General features: G+C 48.3%; 1 protein-coding gene across 5 annotated transcripts in view; it reads right to left on the bottom strand.

The window, feature by feature from the left end:
* The window catches only part of LOC121594940 (zinc finger MIZ domain-containing protein 1), a 98,827-nt gene that overhangs the window by 36,681 nt on the left and 42,316 nt on the right, over positions 1-19,830 (bottom strand). Inside the window, exon 2 of one of the 5 annotated variants that reach the window (XM_041918799.1) lies at positions 16,743-16,820. The exons of the other annotated variants lie outside the window; for them this stretch is intronic. The gene's annotated coding sequence lies outside the window, so the exon portion shown is untranslated. The remainder of the gene's footprint in view (positions 1-16,742; positions 16,821-19,830) is intronic. 5 annotated transcript variants of the gene reach the window in all.

Here is a 19,830-nt window from a genome sequence, read left to right as displayed (position 1 = left end):
GCCTACACCGGACTTTGCGAGCATAACCAAAGGGGGAAGCATAACAACTCGTTTTATCCTTTGCTTTTTTCGTGTGTGTGTGTGTGTGTATTTCCAACTCGATTTGTTTCTCCATACTGTTGCTGCTGTTGCGGTTGTTTTTTTTGCCTCTATATCTCTCTTCAGTGTTGCCTTTTCTTTCCCCAAAGGCCCGCGCTCCATCACTGCCGGTCAACGTGCAACGTGGCCGTCGGGGTGGTCTGGCTTATAAAATATTAATTTTAATTTATCTGATAGCTACATTTCGGGGCTCTGTCTCCTTCTTGCCCTGAGTGGTGCCTACCATTCACGCGCGGCCCATGGGGTTCGTCACACAGCGATAAATCGGTAGCTTGAGGGACGGTTGGGACGGTTGGAAAAGCCTCAAATCCATGCCCATTTCCTTCCCGTTGTGTCCTTGGACGTTTAAAGCGGGGATGACAGACAGGGGAGGAAAGTGAGACAAACAAACAAAGCAGACACAAAGTGGCTTGATGTGATGGCATTTTTGGGAGCGGAAAAATATTTATATTTTTGTGCAAATGTCTGTGAAAAGATGTAGCAAGCGGATCGTTAATAGCAAATGCTGCTTTTCTTCTTTTGTAGATTTTGTAGAATCCACCTCCAAGCAAACGGGCCCTGTCGTACAGGAGCAAAACGGCAAATTTTCCACCCCATCCCCAAAGACTAATCGCATAACCATCTTATCATCTCGTGGGGTACGAGAACCTGTTCGCTTCCCTTTCTACGACGCTCCTCTTGATTGTGTTGCTTCTTAAACACCCCCCCTTCTTCTCCTTGTCCTCCTCCTCCTTCTCTTCAAACACTTCGAGCCACGATGGCGAAGAGCGAAGGGAAAACTTTTAAATTAGGTCTCGGATTTCTCCAATCACGTGGTTGTTGAGTGTTGAGAGAGCGGCACTGACCGGCACTGGGCGGGAGTGAAGGGATGGATGGATGAGGGTGGGCATTCCTACGGTTATCCTACTCACACAGACACACACCCACTGTCCCCCGTACCTTCCTTGCGATTAATGACCAACATTAAAAGGCACCGGCGAAAGTAAAGCATAGGAACCAATTTTGCAAAAAGTTTGCCTTTACTTCTCCTTGACGTGTTTTTTTGCACTGTACCTTTTTTCCTTTCGCTTTGGAAAGGTGTGTGCAGACACACACACACTCACCGGGAAAGCGGGTTTTATTTTCCTCTCTCCAACCGATCCTTCTGTCTGGGGTTTTTGTTTGTCGGTTATCGTTTATGGTCATTTTTCTTCCATTTGCGCTGACGAACTCCATTCTCTTTTTTACGATAAAAAGGAAAAAAAGGCGACAACCCAAACCAAACAAAAAAAAAAAAACAAGGATCCACAAACTCACCAAGAAGCAGCCGGAAAATTGCACCTGACAAAGCGGGTGGTAATTAATTTCATTAAAAGTACGAATGATTTGATGGTTTTAATTAAATTTGCGCCTTTTCTCGCTCGCTCCGGAGTTTCTCTTTTCCTTCCTTTTTCCACTTGATTGGTGTTTTTTTTTTCTTCTTCTCGTGGTGGTTGTAAGTTGGCAAAGTGGCAAAGCGGCAGTCGGCAGGTGGACCAATTTGCATTTCTTTAAGCTTGGCTCTGTGGTTTGTCCTGCGGAGCAGCGCTGCTCCTGGCCCTTTCTGCCATCGTTATTTTAATGCGGGCGCGATGTAAATTGAAAGATACGGATGGATTTAACTGGCAATGGCAATGGGTAACAACAACAACAACAATCGATTTTGTGACTTGTTTTGTGTCTTGTGCCCTTAAAACTGAGGCACGGTAAATGAAGACGTAAAGCTAATGCCCAACGTGGTGGTGTGTTTTCGAAGTTGCTTTCTTGCTTTTGCTGGAAGCACAGCGAACACTGTCCAAGCATGTTTTGGGTACGAATTAAGCGCGCAGCCACACCATTGCAGGCGTCGGAACTTTCTTCGCGTCCTTCCGCCCAGAGAGGGCAAAGAGGCACCACAGTCATTCCACCGGGGGCACCAGGGGCACATTAAAAAAGGGACAAGGTGCCAGCGCTCGGGCTTAACTTTTTCGCGCTCTGCTTCGGCCAGCAACCCAACCCATAAGCCCATAAAGCAACGCTTCAGATTAAGTCATTCGATGGTGGGCGCTCTCCATCGCTGGATGTGTGTGTGTGGGTGTGTGGAGTGGTCATAAAACTGATGTTTTTCTCCGCCATGGTAAGCGTAGAGCGTAAAAGCGCACACAAACAAACAAACCGGCAAACACAAGATGGGAGGAAGAAGCAAGCAAAAGTTGTGCCATACAGCGCTCTGTAACCGTAGACGAAAATAGCACTTTTTGTCCTTCGCTTTTCCGAGGAAAGCAACACAAAAAAAAGGAACGCCAAAGTGACATGAAGTAAAAAAAAAAAAGGGAAAAAAGCACCAACCACCTACAGGCATCAAGCTCTTTCGCAGTGTGCACACAGCTACAGGGAGGTGAGGGAAAGGATGTGATGGGGGAAAGGATTTCGACTTGAAATAAAGTACCCCCAAGTAGGATGGTACCCCGACTGGACTGGTGGTTGTGTAATGAGGGAGGTGGAACGATACACGCAGGGAGAGAGAGAGAGAGCGAAAGATAAACTGGACACCGGGGGCACCCGGGCACGGACCGAGCGTTTATCAAATAAAACTTTTCCTTTTCCACAGTTCCACAGCAGTCAGGCGCCACCCGGCCCCGGAGGTCGGTGGTCGGTGCCGTCAACACGGCTGATGGGACACACAGAGGGTTTGCAAGGACAGTGGGACAGTGGGCTGAAATGGCGCAAGTTTTATGTGGCTCTCGGCCCCCACACTCGTCTGTCGGCGATTGCTGCGCTTGTTTGGGTGTGAGTTAATTCACAACCCATTTTCGATGTGTGTTTTGTAAGCTTTCTAGAGGATGAGGAGCGAGCGTGCGTTGTGAATATGAATTTAAGGATTTATTATAAAAGCTTGTTGATAGAACTCAAATATTTTGATTCTTAATGCTCTGTTTTCTCTAATTTTATTACAGAAAATGATCATTCAAGTAATTTTTACTACTCCAATACATCACTATTCAATATCAACCACTATTGAACGGCTTACTTTCCGGCTTTGTTCCCCCATAATCGTAAGTGATCTCTTCCCACATTCCACCCATTCCCACTTGCTGTGGAACTATGGCTATTTATTAATAACTCCCCCCCCCCTCCCTCTCATAACGTCCTGGTGAGCTTTTGGCACAGCATGGGGTGAACCAGGAGCAGCGATCCGGGGGAGAACAATTCAAACCGAGTGCTGGTGAGCACCAAGGCAGCTTTTGTTTGTCAAATGCAACGGCACTGATACAGAACGACACATTGGCGACGTCCATTGGCACGAGGCACGAGGCGAAGCCCTCCCCGCCGTTCGTCCCGCACCCCTTTATCTTTATTGCATAACTTTAGGCGCGTGAGAGCGCTGGCCGGATATCACTTTTCCTATCGATTGATTTTTCATGAAGCCGATAATCATCATTGTTGGTATTATCGCGGGTAAAGGTATTTCTCTCTCTCTTCTCTCTCTCTCCATTTCGGTCACATTTGGTGGCTTCAAAACCCATCATGTAACGATGTGTTTATTTGCACGCTTCATCAACAGGGACTGCTGAGTGATGGGATAAGAAAAAGCCCACCAATATTCAATTTCGCCTTTTGATATTATAATTGGAGCGCATTTCGAACTTAATTTTGTATTCTTTTCAGTTGTCAGCAGCCCTCTCCCCCAGCAGGATTAAAAAGAAAACCACAACCACCACTCGGCGGGAATCAAGCCACAGCAAGTGAGGCAACAGTAGCCGGTAATTACTCCGAAATAAGATAAAAGAATCATTAAGCAGTAGTCGTAGCCCGCGCTTGCCCGCCTGCTGTCCGCCTGCTGTTCGCAATTCATTAGCATGCGCAAATCCGAAAAAATGGCAACACAAAACCGCAAACCTCTTTCCCGGCTTTTCGTTTTTTTTTTTTGCTTTTCCACCAAGGGATCTTACAATTTAATGACCATCGCGCGAGCTCTTTCGTTCTCTCTAGCTACTTCAGGAGTTCTTGCTGATGTAGTTTATTTTTTTACCATTTCTTCCATTATCATACGCGGACTCGAAACTTAAGACACTTTGAAATAGTATCCTCCCGATGGAAAACTGTCCTCTCAACAATAAATGACTTTAGTTTTGTGCGCTTTTCCATCCATTCTCCCTTGCGCGGCCGGAAACGACGGAAAGCCAACGGTGTGACTCGTTTATTCCCCTATTTTCCTTTTTGCCTCGGTGGTGATGGTGGTGGTGGTGACACTGCAAAGCTAATATTCACATTTCAGTTTACACTTTGCCGCTTTCCCCGGCTGCGAAAGTGCACGGTGCGGAAAATTGTACCGTTGCATAAGGTTGACCCCGGCCAAGTTCTTGTCTCGTTATCTAATCGAGTAGCGAAACTGCTCCCTCGCTCGTTTGCCCCCCATTTAAAAAACGACCACATTAAACCAAGACACCCGACACTCCTCCACTCATCAGGTTGCCATACACGCCCCCTGGCAGCAAGAAAGAAGTCCAAGTTTTTGTGTTGCAAATTTTCCCTCTTTAAGGCGCCGCCGACGCCGACGCAACCCGAACGTCACTTTCTTTGCCACTTCCACCAGCTCCCTTGCCGTTTGCCAAAACGGAGTGGTGGGGAATAATTTCAAACCCCCGTGCCATCAGCTACACAATATGCTTACCAAAACGCCGCACAGGGCGTGGACAGGGAGCAAATGCTCAAATTTCAACGCCATACTTGTGCGGCCTACAACCATGCCGGCCTGACGGCCTAAGCACGCAAAATATGGCAAAAGGAGCATGTTTGTATCACACAACCGATGGTAGAAAGTGGGGAGGACGGGTGGGGGGGACTACAGTCTGCAAATTATTCCACCACGCACCCACACCAAACCACACGCATCCACATGAACAAGAACGCAGAAAAAAACCTTAGAAGGTAAACATTCTGCCTCGTGGTCCTTTGATGCTTTGTTCTTGCTTGGCGCGACTATCGTCACCAGACGGAATAGTGGGCAAAATTAATGTAACAAGCTTATTGATAGAATTTAAACAATAAAAAAAAAACAAGTTCTACTGTGCAGCAAAACATGCACAAAGTAGCAAATTAAATTAATAAAAATAAATTAAATACATTTGTCACCCAAAACACCATCTTAAAACGATCTGCCCTGCACCCACTGTGTTTGTCCTTCTGCTCTCCTTAGTGGTGTTTGTTTTTAAATATCCTTAGGGAACACCAAAGCATACCGAAGCATTGGAGTTAAGGAATGGCACCAACAACAACCAAAAAACTCCCTCCACAAAAACGGGAAACCCTTCATTCGTTGGTTTTTTGCCATTTTCCCTCGTTTTTCGCGTGCAATTCGCGTCTTCGGGTGGGGAAATCCCGTTTCCCGTTTTCACGCAACATCATACCAATGGCACGGGAGGGAGAAACTGCTCCTTAAGAAGGGGTTTGCGCGACGAAGCGGAAGAAAAACGCAAAAAACGTCCTTTCCTTTGCTCAATTTCCATCCAACGGTCGGAACGGTCGCTTGAGTACGGTTACGGTGCGTGCAAAGCCTGTCTCTGTGGTGGGAAACCCTTAGCACCCACTCACACACACAAACACACAGAGTCAGTCACCCTCTACAGCTAGACGGTGGCAACTTTCACGCTGACGAAGAAGGCGAGACGAGAAAAACCAGTGAAAAGCAACCAGAGAAAAACCCTCCTTGAAAGCGCAATACGATACGATTCGGAGAAAAAATGGAAGAGGGAGCAGCATTCAATAACTGACTCTCTCTCTCTCTCTCTCTCTCTTTCACTCCCCTCTTTGAGCCACTCTCAAACGAAGGGATAGAATATGGGAACAGTTATTTGTTTGCTTCGCTTATCATCCTTTTGCGCCAACCAACTCGACTTTTCACCACCGATTTTCCGCGCTCCCGTTCCCACTGTACGTCGTTTGAAGCGGGCCTCGGTTCGCCTTCAATGATGGAAAATCGGGGACGAAGTTCAATCCCGGCTCCTGCCAGTGTCCCTCTCTGGTGCGGCGGTATCATCGCCATAGCCATCTTATCAACCCACTCTCCCCACACAACGTCAAATCGCCCAGTTGTTATTGTTGTTGTTGTTCTCGGGCGGAAACCAGGACACAGCGGACTGAAGAAAAAGGAGCAAGAGAAGATTGTGCGAGGGAAGAAATCCCGCTGGCGTCTCGATCTTCGCTGGCCTGCTGTGTTCCTGGACGTTCCTCGACGGTTGACTCTGCTTAATGGTGTCGACGGAGATGTGTCGTTCGGGGGCCGTGTGTCTGTTTTCTTCTTGCTTTGTTTCTTCGCCCAAGTTTTCTCCCGCCCGATGCTAGAGACCATCCCCGCAAGCTGATCATCCCTGTTCGAGCGCGTGAGTGATGATGGAAAGGCAAGCAAATGGAACCCTAGACAGCAAGTAATGGTAGCAAACTCCCACCACCAAACGACAGTAGACGACCCTTTCCTCCCTTTACCACGGTTCCTGCAGGCATTGGAACGAAGAAAAACGGATCCAAATTCATCTTCTGCCACCTTCGGGGCAAGTGCTCCTTCTCTCTCTCTCTCTCTCTATGTGTGTGTGTGTAAGTTTGTGATGTATTTGGTGCAAATGTGGTTTCAGCTTCTACCATTCTGCTCCCTGCATCGGCCACCGCCACCGTGGAAATGTGAAAATATGTGTTATAAATACTTTTCCCTGCATACATATTTATGAGCACGAAACGCACAAAAGCCGGAAGCCGGAACATTGCTGGATAGACGATACAAGCAAGAAAAGAGCAACAATGAGAGAGACAGAGAGAGAGAGCGTGGGACCGTGATAGATACGATCAGATTGGGGACAGAATTGGAAAGGAAAGCCTCGTTTGGGTTTTGGTGTGTGCAGACGACGGACGGACACGGACTTTTTGCCCGAGAAGTTGTATCCTCTTTCATCCTTCCTTCACACACACACACACACACACACACATAGACAGTGTTTGGCGATGAAATGTTGCGTCATTTTGGCAGGCGACTAGATTTTATCTCGTTTTAATAGAATAAGATTCGTTTCAAATCAACCAAGCGTGGGGTGACTGAATGTGCAGAAAGTTTCGCCTTCGCTTGCAGTAAATGAAGTAAGCAGTCAATGGTAGCTGAACCTATTTGAACCCCTCAGCAAAGAAAAGGAACATGCAGTAAAAAACCCCTTTAAAGAGAAGGGAAATAAAAACCCCTCCAAAGCAAATTAAGAACCAGTTTTGTGGTTCTCGATTTGTTTACGGACGGCTTCCGTACCAGCACAAAGCTGTGTGTGTTTTTAGCGTCAAACAAATGTTTTAAAACAATGTGCACGTAGCGAGAAGGAGATGGAGATGAAAAATGCTTCCACGGAGTGGGGGGGAATAAGCACGAGAAAATCAAACACACAAATGCACACAATTTCGTGGAAAAACGAGAGAAATGGTAAGAAAGAACTTCACATTGTAGAGCAGCACACAGAAGAAAAAAAAACCTCCAATACACACATACAGACACACACACACACACATACAGACCCACACACTTGGGTCCTTGCTTGGGATTAGTTGGTCTCGGGCAGGCAAAAATGGTAGCCGACCGGTACAATGGTGTAGGTACGGGTGGTGCCATCATTCCCGTTTCCGGCACACAAGCATCAGTAAGAAAGAGAGAAAAAGAGATGCACGGGAAGGGAAAATCATTCGCCAAGGCACAGCAGAAGGAAAAATAAAACGGCAACTGCAAACGGCTTCGGAATAAGAGTGATGCTACCGCGGGAATATTAAGTGGAAAAACCTTTCCACTTTCCATCCGCGGCGGTGGGAAAAGGAAGGGAAGATGAGACCGGAATGAGAAACATTTTCCGTGTGCAAAGGATCCCCGATCCCGTGGAAAACTCCCTCCCCGCCCTCGGTAGCACTAGCAACAGCAACACACACACACACAGACACACACACACAGTCTTGCGTGTTGGAAAATTCCCAAGACGCAAAAGGACACATACACTGGCGAGCAAAAACTTGACGTCGACGATTCCGAACGCTCGGATATCATCCGGCCCGCATTCTTCCCGCCCACGGTACCCTCGCCCCTCCTTCCTCTCCCGCTCGACGACTTCTAGTGGCTTTTTGTCGCCCTTTTTCCGTTCGCTCAGCTTCGTTCGCTTCAGCTCTTCTTCATCGCGTTGGCGTTGGTGCGTCTTCCTTTGCGCCGCGATTGCGAGCGCATGGCGAGAAACAACGGTAACAAACGGGTAGCACACACATACACACAGGCACAAAAGCACATCCCACCACGATAGAGCACAGACCATGAGCATGGGACATCATGGGGCTGGAAGAACGGTTTGGGAAAATCGCTAAAGTTGAGAGCGCCGGAATGATGGCTAAACTTTCCTTTCCGAGCATCATTCCCGTGTTAAAAGAGAGACAGAGAGAGAGAGAGAGAGAGAGAGAGAGAGAGAGAGAGAGAGAGAGAACGGTTGAGGGGTTTATAAGGTTTTGAAGCCGCTTCATGGAAATGGTGGGTGGGCTTTGCCGAGCCTGTTCTTCTTCCTGAGAAGCCGAAGACACTAAATGAAGCATCGATGAGCAACCGTGGGTTCGTGTGGGGTGGTTAGGTTGAAGGCATTTTCCTTCCTCCCACAAAGAAGTAAGGGGGATGTGCCAGGGAAAGTGGGTTGGGGGCGGAAAAAGGTCAGATACGGATTCAGTTATCGTTTCGGTAAATATGTAAAGCAGAGCAACAACATCCTGCAGGGCTTGTGGAGGATCCCGAAGCCAAGGGATTGGGGAGGGGACACTGGCGTGGGAAAGACGGATTGCCGTTGCTGTGCGTGTGTGTGTGTGTGGGGGGGGGGGAGGTTTCCGTTGATAGGGAGGTAAAGAAAAAGATGAGCTTTTATGGTTACAAGAGGAGACCCAAAAATGCCAGGACCTAGGGGGGTGGGACGGGATGAACCATAAATGAGCTCCAGCGTTACATACCCCCCCCCCTCCCTGTGGTACAAAGGGGAAGGGTGGGCACTGCAAAAAAAGGGCCAACCGAGGGACAAGATTGAACTTTTTCCATCGAAAAGCATAAAATCTTTGACGACTCTCGGCGACTTTTCTTGGAAAGCGGGGGGAGGGCGCACCCGCTGCCCTAGAAAGATGTCGACAACCACCACCAACCCGAGGTGAACAGTCGCTCGAAAGTGTCTGAAGTGAGTGTGGGCACAGGATCGTCCGCGTTGAAGGTCGGGCTGCTGTATCTCGGGCGAGCAAAGTTCAACTTCTGGCGGCCAGTCTTTTGCAACACAAAATTAATGACCGTTTTTGGGGTGGTAGTGGGGGACCACCCCCCATCGCCAGATGGAATGTTTGACGTTTTTTCAGCAACAACCTTGACGTGTGTGTGTGTGTGTGTGTGGTACAATTCTGTTTCGGAAGGGCAAGAGATCGACACGGTGTTGGTGGCGGTCGTCAAAATCGATTGTAAAATCGCCCCATAAAACTTTCCCCCATTACATTTCACCCAAAAATACAAAAAAATGGCGTTGAGTGGGTGATGAGGGAATTTCACCGTGCACAATTTCACCCACTTTCCCACCCCCCATGGACAGTGGGTGATATTTTTGTATGTGTGTGAGTGTTCTGGCACGAATTCTGAAAGTGACTGGCGCGCGTGAAAAAGGAAGGAAGCGGTTTATATCCTTCGATGGTGAGAAAGAAGGACATAAACACACAAACACACACACACACGGTCACACGGAAAATTGGCTACAGTTGGCTGCCCAAACAGGGGGGGGGGGGGATAAGGGCATAATGAGGAACGCGGACGAGTGGAGTTTATTTTTTGAATAATACAACAGGAAGTCCGAGAAAATTTATTATCCGTCCACTCGCCTTCCGTCCTTCGCCGTTGACCTGCCTTCGCCGCTCCTTCCTTCCTTTCCCATTAAAACGAGGCCAATCGGTGAGGTTTGGGAACGAATCGGTGTTCGGCCCCCGCGCCGCCCACTGTTTGCGTCCTTTCGGGAATCGGTGCAAACATCACGTTCCACGGCCCCAAACCACACGAGCTTTACGGGCGCAATGTCTTTCTGGGTTCTTGTGTGTGTGAGTGTGTGTGTGTTGCACCCTCGTCGTTTCTTACTTATGTCTCTCTTTCTGTCTCTCTGTTCACTCGACAGAAAAGCGACGGCTAGGCCTAGCAGGAACAGAAGCACACGGAAAAGGTTATCTAGGCGGGCGGGTAAGGTCCTTTTTATGTCTGAGTTTTCTAACGGCGGGAGTGTAGCAAAACCCCCCAGCCCCAGATTAGCCTATAGTCACACACACAGACACAGTTGGGTCGTAGTCACCTGCCATCCCCTGTCCCCGGACAGGTCGAGCAAAAATGCCTCCCGGGCACAGCAAAAAGGGACGAAAACCGGACTTGCTCCACTTGCTTTTATTCTCCACTTCATAGCGGATGCGAGATCGCGGGAGAATATTTTTGCTGATCCTTCCGTCCCCCCTAATTTCCCCTTTATCTCTCCACCTGAACGAAACAAAATAAGAAGAATGTGTATGTCCCTCACACACACACACACACACACACACACACACACACACACACACACACACACACACACACACACACACACACACACACACACACACACACACACACACACACACACACACACACACACACACACACACACACACACACACACACACACACACACACAAACTGGCCCAAAAACCACCCAATCGCGCTTCTACGGAAATCGGCCGGTCCATCAAACTGCGGGGCCGCCCCCGGTTAAGCCCGGTGGAAAATGTATCCCGTATCTTTCAGTGTCCTTTTTTCCTCTTCCCTTTTCCCTTCTTTTCACCCCCCCCCCCTCCTCTCAAGCTGAAGGAAAGAAAAAAAAAAGGATACACCCGGTAAAGGAACAGATTCGGCTGGTGAAGCTTTTTGATTTCGGTTTTCTCATTTTATTCGGCCCTCGGAAGGATATCGGCAAGCCTCCGGGCAAAAATGGAAGAAAGAAAAATTGTCCATCCCCCACCTTTCCTCCTCTCTCTCTTCTACACCGTTTCTACACCCACCGAAAAAACTACACCAAAATTTTCCGATTCGAATTGTCGGCCTTTTTTCCCCAAATTTTCCTCAACATTTTCCTACACCACTTTCTCCCGGCCATGTGGAGCGTTGTGTTGCGTTGCGAAGGATGTGTTTCCGTTGTGGGAGGACTTTTGTTGTTGTTGTTGTTGTTCCATGTGTTCCATGTGTGTGTGTGTGTGTGCTTGAGGAATCAAAATAGGCTCTTCCGAATCGGAGTTTTGGATGATCTCGGTGAGCAGGAGGGAAAAAAGGAAGGCCGAACTGTGCATAAAGGCTCAATCCGGCGTGTGTGTGTGCGCTCCACACATATGGACAGAGCGACGTGGCAAAGAAAGCAATGGGGAGGAGGGGGGTGGACAGGGGGGGAAAGGACAACAAAATCAATAAACACATAAAGCAACACAACAACAATAGAGTGGCAGGCAACACACCACACACAACGATTCCAATATCACACAACGTGCGCTTCGATCGCGGCACACATACACACACACACGCGCACACGGCACTCGCCACAGAACACAGGGTGACGTTCGTGTGTCTGTCCTTTTTTTCTTTCTTTCTGCTGGTTGTGTTGTTCATCCTTTTTGTGCTTCTCTCGTCCCGTCGGGCGTCGAGCTGAACATAGAACGTACGGCAGCCGACGAGCACATGATGTATGGAGGTTTTTTTTTCCGAGTGTGGGAGCGAGAGAGAAAGAGACAGAAGACCTCATTCTGTGACCGGCATGTGTGCACATATGTACCAGCACATACACACACACGCTATCGCTTCGAGCGAGTAGGGCACACACAAAGAGCCTGATTTCGAAGTCGGAAAATGAATATCAATCCAATGGCGCAACGGGTTGAAAAACACCACCCACTCAACCCACCCACCCACTTTCCCGATCGAGGCGAATGTATCGTCCCACACACACACACACACGCTCGGGAATACTACCAGCATCACCTCCGCTTCCACAGCCCCCCATTCGTCCTTGTATTTAATTCCGCGCGCCCAATCGTGTTAAGGACAAACACATCATTTTAACCTCGTTCTAGAATTCTTCTGCGCCCCAAAACCCGCGCGCCCCGGTTAACTGCGCTGACGAACGCACGTACGCTGAAGCAAGGGGTAGGGGTGGGTTTTTGCTTGAAATAACTTTCGCCGCTACTGTACCGGGCTGGGCGAGGGACGACGGCCACGACGACGACGACGACAAATGGACGAAGTTTTTCCTGCTCAGTCGCCGCCCCCGACGCTTCTTACCTTTTGGTCGTCGAGATTTGGAAAGGAAAGAAGGCCAGGAAAAAAAACAGAGCGGGAAAACTTTACCAATTTCACCCCCAAGCTCCCTCCCTCTTCCGAAATTCATTGCCTTGAAACTGTTACGCCAAGGCAGAGGAAGGTTTGTAATGTGGCGGCTGTTTTCCCTTTTGCCGACTACAGCCACCATCACACCGCCTGCTGTGGTGCCACCGTCTGCCGTTTGGGGTGTCGTTGTTGTCGTTGTTTTTTTTGCGCTTTCCTTTTGCGCAAGAAAGTGTACGCAAAAAGGGCTTCATCCCGCAACCCCGTTTTACGGGCGGACTAAGGGCGGGGAGCAAAGAAAAAAGGGATTTTAAGTCGATTTTTTCCCCGTTTTTCTTCCTTTTTCCGGTACTGTTTTTCACAGCCCGAGATATGGGTGGGAAAAAAGAGGCTACAAGGGAGCGACAACACACACAAAAAAGGGTTTAAAAAGTATTTTTTCACTTCCCACACTTCACCCCCACACGAAGAGTTGTTTTTGGAGGAGGAAGGGGAGCGATTCTACTTCTATGCGCCGTGATCCTTCAATCAGCCATTTGCGCCGATGACGCAATTGTTCCGATCTGCTGTCTCTTTGTGTGTGTGTATGCGTGTTTCGCAAGCGTTATGTATATTTTTATCATGAGTTTTTAATTCCCATAATGGAGAAAGTTTGGCGGAAGGAAAGCGATGAACGTCAGTCATCAGACGCGCCCGAACATTATACTGTGTGTGTGTGGTGATTGTGTTTTACAAATTGTAAGTACGTGCTTACAGCTGTGCTGGGACGACTTCAAAAGAGAGCTCAATTATTATAAGAGGGTTTTCCTTTTTTATTATTTAAATATTACCTAATACAATGCGTGAATTAAGTACAATTATACAGTCTTTCCCGTGCTGTCATTTGAAGCCGCTTGAGAGAACGGTTTCCGTTGGCGGCGGCTTATGCATAAAAAACAGACAGTGCAACGCTCCAGCTCAGGGCTTTGAAATGTCCGCCGAGGTAGAGTAGAGCGTATAAATGCATAGAAGAAGAAAAAAAAAAACGATCCAGACACCGAAAATCGAACGAAAGGATAGAAGAAAAAATGAAGCGAAGGGATGTATCAAATTTCGCTCAAACGCTCATTGACGCTGACGCAATTGGTCCCGCGCGGGCCCCTTGCTTAACGAACGGTGCTTGCTTCGTGTGTGTGTATGTGTGTGCGTTTATTTGTATTTTCGTGCTCTCCCTTTTTCTCACTCCACGTTCTCTTTCCCTTCGAGTGTACATACCACCTCGAAGGACCTCGAAAGGCAGCCGTAATTGCTGTCGCGGAGCAGCAAGAGAGCATTAGAAAACCCGGCGCACACGGCGCAAATTATGGGGCGTTTGGTTTAGTGCCGGACGCGGGAAACGAAACAAGGATGTACCCGTGACAAAAACAACGCACACACACACGCGCAATGTACCCCGTGACCGCGTAATATTTTAATCATGATCATAAACGGTAATCGAAAGAATAATGATGACGGCACGGAGAAGTGACGGCCTTCCCGTGTTTACGATAATATCGGGGTTGCACCGCGCTTTGATGCCGCTGGTTGAGAAAATTACGCTTTTCCTCCGAAACAGTGTGTGCACATACACACCCCTTTCCCTTTTCAATTTGGTGGCTGTGGCGAAGAGTGTTTGTTGGAATAGTTTTGTTTGGCTTCCACGAACGAAGAGCTCACTTGTGACGCTCCGTTTATGTGTTTACGTGTGTGTGAGTGTGTGCCTGGAAGATGGGAAGAGTGTGGTGTATGCAAGGTGAGTTGTGTGTAATATGAGGCGCATAAAGGGGTTGCTAATGCGGGATGGGGTTATTTAGTTTTTGCGCGCACTGTGTTTGCCCCAAAAAAAAAAAACGAAAACGGTTGCGGTGTGAAAGTCGTATCACCCGAAAATAAGCTCTATTATGTCGATATTGATATAGTGCGGTTTGGTGATAGTGAGTTAATGTGTGTGTGTGTGCGTTTTATTAGTTTACGTGTGATGCAATCGTGATGTCACACAGTGTATAAAAGCGAAAACTGTAAAAATATAGGTTGCTTCGATTAGATGCCTTTTGTAAGTGTATAGCTCGTCACTTCATCGGTCGACACCGTGGTTGAATCGTTAGCATCGTTAGCACAGCTGGTAACAACATGCGGCCGGTTTAGGTTCAAATCGCAAAATAAAAATGTTAAATTTATCATCGATAACGATGATGACGTATTGCAAGAAAAGCATTTAAAAACAAATGTTTGCTTCTTGCAAAGTTCAACGACACGTAATAAATGGCTTTCAAAAAGAAAATCTCACAAAAGAGAGGGATGTTGTAAAACATTAAAAAATTTCACCATTTCTTTCACAACCATCCAATATTATTCACCCTGTTTTATCTTCATCGCCGTTTCAATTACACCCTATTTGGCGTCCTTTTACGGGCAGACCCCGAGCTTCGTGCACTCATAACCTCATTCGTCATCCAGCGTGTTTTGTAAGCGCTCTCTCTCTCTCTCTCTTTCACTCTCTGTTTACATCCGTGCGATTTTCCCCGGGACACCGCACCCCGGAACCCGCGCGGAAGGATGCAAGTTATTTACTGCCAATCACCCCTTTTGCTGTCTGCATTTTTAACCCTTGCGACTTGGCTTCTTCATTGCTCGGGCCGGTCTTTATTTCTCTTTTTTTGTTGTTGTCCCGCGCAATGGCTAACACCTTCCACCACCACCACCACCACCACCACGCCCGAAGCGGGACACTTTGAAGGGATGGGAAGTGGATTTACGGGCATTATCGGCAGTGTGCCTCCTGCCGGGGCAGTTTTCCATTTTCCAACATCCTCCGATGCACCCGAACGAGGATTGAGCGCGTATGCCAAGATTTGCAACGGTCGTCCTCGGTCACAGACACACGCACACACACACACACACACGCACACTGTGTTAGTCACAAATAGTCAGCAAAGAGTCGGCAATCTAGCAACTGTACGACCGAAAGGGTCCTGTCCTGTTCGCATGCACAGTAACGTACTAGTGCTTCTGCTACTCTGTGTACTTTTTGTGTGTGTGTTGTTTTCATCTTTCACTTCGCTCTGCTTCGATTGCTTCCCATAACCCCTTTGATTCCCCTCGATAAAGTGTGCTTCCGCAGCACAGACTCCAAACCACGCAAGCTGGATGGAAATGGAAGGATTCGTGCCGATTTTTATGCGCGGTTCCCATTTCCGATCTGTCCTCGGAATCGGTTTAGGACGGGAAGCAAACACATGTATCCGTGGCAAAAATGGGAAAGAGAGAGAGAGACAGAATGGCAAGCGACCATTAGTTGCGTGAATTATGGTTTTCTGAAACGGGGAAGGACGACCAGGAGCGTACTCCGAACGTTGTTGCAGAAAGTCGGCACATCACAATCGATGGTGACGAGTCGTTGATGAATTTTGCTTTGACGGGCTGGGAGTTTTTCGCTCGGACCCTTCTGCATTTTGTTCTGCAACCGAGGACACAGAGATTTTCATGTTCCGTTTGCTCGAGTCATATAGCTTTGTTCTTTTTTATGTTCAACGAACGGATCGATTTTTATCATTTGAAAGAAATACCGTTTTACAACCATGCCAGAAATACCCTTTTCTGACGGTGGACTTATGTTTTATGCCGTACGCCAATTTCCGACTACAAAATGAACATAAAAACGATACTTTTTATGACATCCAAAAACGGATTCGAAAATCGAAACATAAACATTTGACTCGTTCGCGTCTTCAAAGTTTGGTAATCCACGCGCGAGCTGAGGGCATCCCTGTACACCATGTCGTTCCGGGCGCGTCCGGGCACGACAAATCGCGTCTTCCCGTACGAACACTACACTCATCACCGGGCGCGCAAATGGGGGTAAAGATTTATTAACTTTAATTGAAAATGTTTCACGCTGCGTTCGTTCGTTCGTTCGTGCGGCTTCCAAGTGTACCGGGAGCGTGGCAGCGGCCCGGAATCGTTTATGTTTCCGTTTGTCGCTTGTGTTTTTTTGTACTGCTGTGGCTGTTAGTGTAAAGCGACCCTCAACAACGGTGACAGTGTTTTAGCAAGATGGTTGTTTAATTGTGGTACAGAGAGAGACACACACACACACTGACACGCATATGCTGCCTGCATGGTTGGTCGTTTATTTTGCAAACCAATTTTTTTTTTCTGCGCCCGACAATGCGGCACACAATGTGACGAGTGTGTGTGTGTGTAAATGAGGGGCTCAAACGAATCGTACCTTTTTGGGGTGGATGTTAATTTTTATGATCACCACAGCAGGACAGGGAGAGAGACAGGGGTCGTTGGTTGTGCATACCTAGCAGCAGGGAGAGAAGAGCAGAGAACAGACACATCATTAGTTGTGTTGATTAATTTATACAATGATGAAAATGCTTCAATACAATGTTTTGTGGGTCGTTTTTTCTAATATTTTTTTGAGCCATTACGACACTTTTAACAAGTTAAATCATTACTGAATTGCACTCAACACTCGTCCATCACAGTCAACCACCTTCAAAGTAGCTCTTTTCCTCGCATTAAATCGATCGCAACTCCACACTCGGTGCTCAATGCACATAAATAAACACACACACACACACGAAAAAGCAGAAGGAAAAGCTTCACCCAACGCCTTCCGTGGGCCTTCCACACACGTGCGAATGTAGGTTATGTCATAAAAAGCAACATTGTTGGCGCAAACCCGTTGGCGCATCCTTCGGCGAAAGTGCAGTGCCGTCCACCGTCGTTCGCAAAACGAAGACGTTTGCATGATGTTGACGATGAGTGGTGTGAGTGTGGCTGTGTTTGTGTGTCTGTACGATGAAGAGTTCCATTCGACCGTGGTGAGCCGGTTGTTTGTCGATTGTTTTCCGTAGGCTCGTACGTTTCGCTCTCAAACCTGCTGTGAAAAAAGGGAAAAGCCGCCCGTCTTACCCCCAACTCCGATGCAATTATTGTTTGGCTTTAAACTTTTCCTCCCCATCATTGGGATGTGCCTTCGGTTGATGTTTTGGATGGGCGGAGACGGTGCTTTGCGGTGGCGGGGAATGGGGAATTTGCGAGCGGGTGACAGAGCACGATCACCATCAACGGCCTGACTGCTCGCGAAAGCTCACGTAAGCAGAAGAAAATGTGCTTAAATCATGACTTTTCACTAATGAACGCCACCTGGCCACACACACACCCTCCATCCGTCATCCGTGACTTATTTGCGGTTTGGTTGGAGTGTGTTTGGTTGTTTTTTCGGGGGGAGTGAGAGAAATGCTCTTCTTTACACATTACCATTTTGTGCTTATTTGCCTACCAAGTGGAGGCAAAGTGTATACATTACTCAACAAAAAGTGACACAAGCTGACCGAAATGATCGTTTTTTTTTTGGTGGCTTTTAATTATTCCACTGCCCAAAAGTTGGGAGTAAATAAAATTACACAAATTGCACCACGATTTGAAGAACCTTTTTCCACTTCCTTCGCCAAGGAAAAGTGTTTCAACGGGAGCGAGGAACGGTTCGGGAAAAATTACATGAAACTGTGTCAACTTCCACCACCACCACCCCAACGAGCCCGATTAGAAACCCGAACCGAGGCCACCCATCTCGCGAGTGCGCGCCAGTATGGAGACGATGCGCTTCCTTCAGCCATTTCCAAATGAACTCATTTTCCCATTTCCCAACCCAACGTGCCGCCGTGCCCAAGGTGAGTTTGCAAAACATCTAACAGGGCAGCGCCTGCTTTTGGTAGAAAGGGAGGGAGGGCTTGGTGGCGGTGAAATATTCAATTTATAAACGCACACACACACACACACACACACATCGATGCAAGACGCACACGTACAGGCGATAGTGCAGGATGGAGCGAGCCCGGAGCGCGCGCCCGAGAGCTTTCGGCGAGTGAAGAGCGGTGCAAAACGAAACGAAACGAATCACCGATATGAACGAAAGTTGAACCTCATTTTCTCCCCACCCCATCCCCCTCTCCCTTCGGCCCCCTTTAAGGGACGTTGGGTGTGTTTGGTGGACTGCACACGTACAGCACAAGTCCCTCCAACCAACCAACGTCGTTTTCGAGGCGACATTCCTCGCACTCTGTGTGTGTGTGTGCCGTCCAAAGTTGCAACGGTTGGCACTCGCCAGTCCAACACCCTTCTCTCCTTCTACCCCTCCCCTATACCACTTTCCCCACCACCCTCTTTTTCCGTTGATTTTGTTTTCCTTTCCTTTTATTATTTTGGTTTCTGATCATTGCTCGACAAAACCGTAGCACCAACCTCAAACTCCAATTGCGCGGTGACACATACACAGGAAAGCTCCCCCCCCCCCCCTCTGTAGGCCACCGAAGGGTGCTTTTGGGGGTGGAAAATACCGAGCCAGGCTGTGGCTGTGTATGTGTGTATGTTTGTGCTTTCTGAATGAAGCACGACGGGCACGAAACAAGAGCGAATCGAATCGAAGAAACAGCAAAACAACAGCAACAACGGCCAAGCACAGCACAGAAGAAGCGAAAAATATACAACAAAAAGAAGTAGAAAAAAGCACACACACACACATCACGGGGGAGAAAGAAGCTCCATCGTGTAGCAACGTCGCACCGTTGCCGGCTCGGTTCGGTTGGCCGGGGTGGCGAAAGAAATAAAAACCTTCCTCCCTTGTTTTTTTTGCGGGTCCCGCTGTCCCCCGAGCCCGCTAAAACGATATGGAAAACACCCGAGCGCAAGAGGAAGCAAAGCACACACACACACAAAACAGCGTGGAAGAGTGCTGCACCACACCCCTCCTAGCCGCCCCATTATCGCCCTCTTCCTCATACCCCAAATGGCCAGATGGATTGGCGCGCGCGTTTGGCTTTCGTTCGCTTTTGCGGGCGATCGCGCGCGCGCGCCCGTGCGCTCTGTTTGCCGTTGGAACGATTTTGCATCATTATGAAGTGAGGCACCGAGAGATCCGCGGGCGAGAGTTGGACGACCAACGTAGAGGGAGCTGAGGGGGAGTAGTCAGCCGAGGCGGTCAGTGGCAAATGCGACAATGCTTGCCTTATGCATACACACATACACGCGCACATACAAGCGCACAGTGTTTCCGAGACGCGCCGCCATCGATGCGGTGTGTGCCGGCGACTACCCGTGGAACGACGAACCGCCTTGAGACGATAAACTTGTGTGTGGACGACGACGACGACCACGATGAAGGAGGTAGCGGTCGAGGGTATATATACTAATGAAGAAGAGAAAGAGCAGAAGTGGAACGAGGGCGAAACTCCCTTCCCTTCCATTTCTTCTCCCTTCCTGCTCCGCTCATCCCCCAGTGTGTGTGTGTGGGGTGTTTGGCTTGG

The sequence above is a fragment of the Anopheles merus genome, chromosome 2L (assembly GCF_017562075.2).
Source record: "Anopheles merus strain MAF chromosome 2L, AmerM5.1, whole genome shotgun sequence".
Lineage (NCBI taxonomy): Eukaryota > Metazoa > Arthropoda > Insecta > Diptera > Culicidae > Anopheles > Anopheles merus.
The sequence above is the reverse complement of the archived record's forward strand: the minus strand, read 5'-3'. Positions and strand labels throughout refer to the sequence as shown.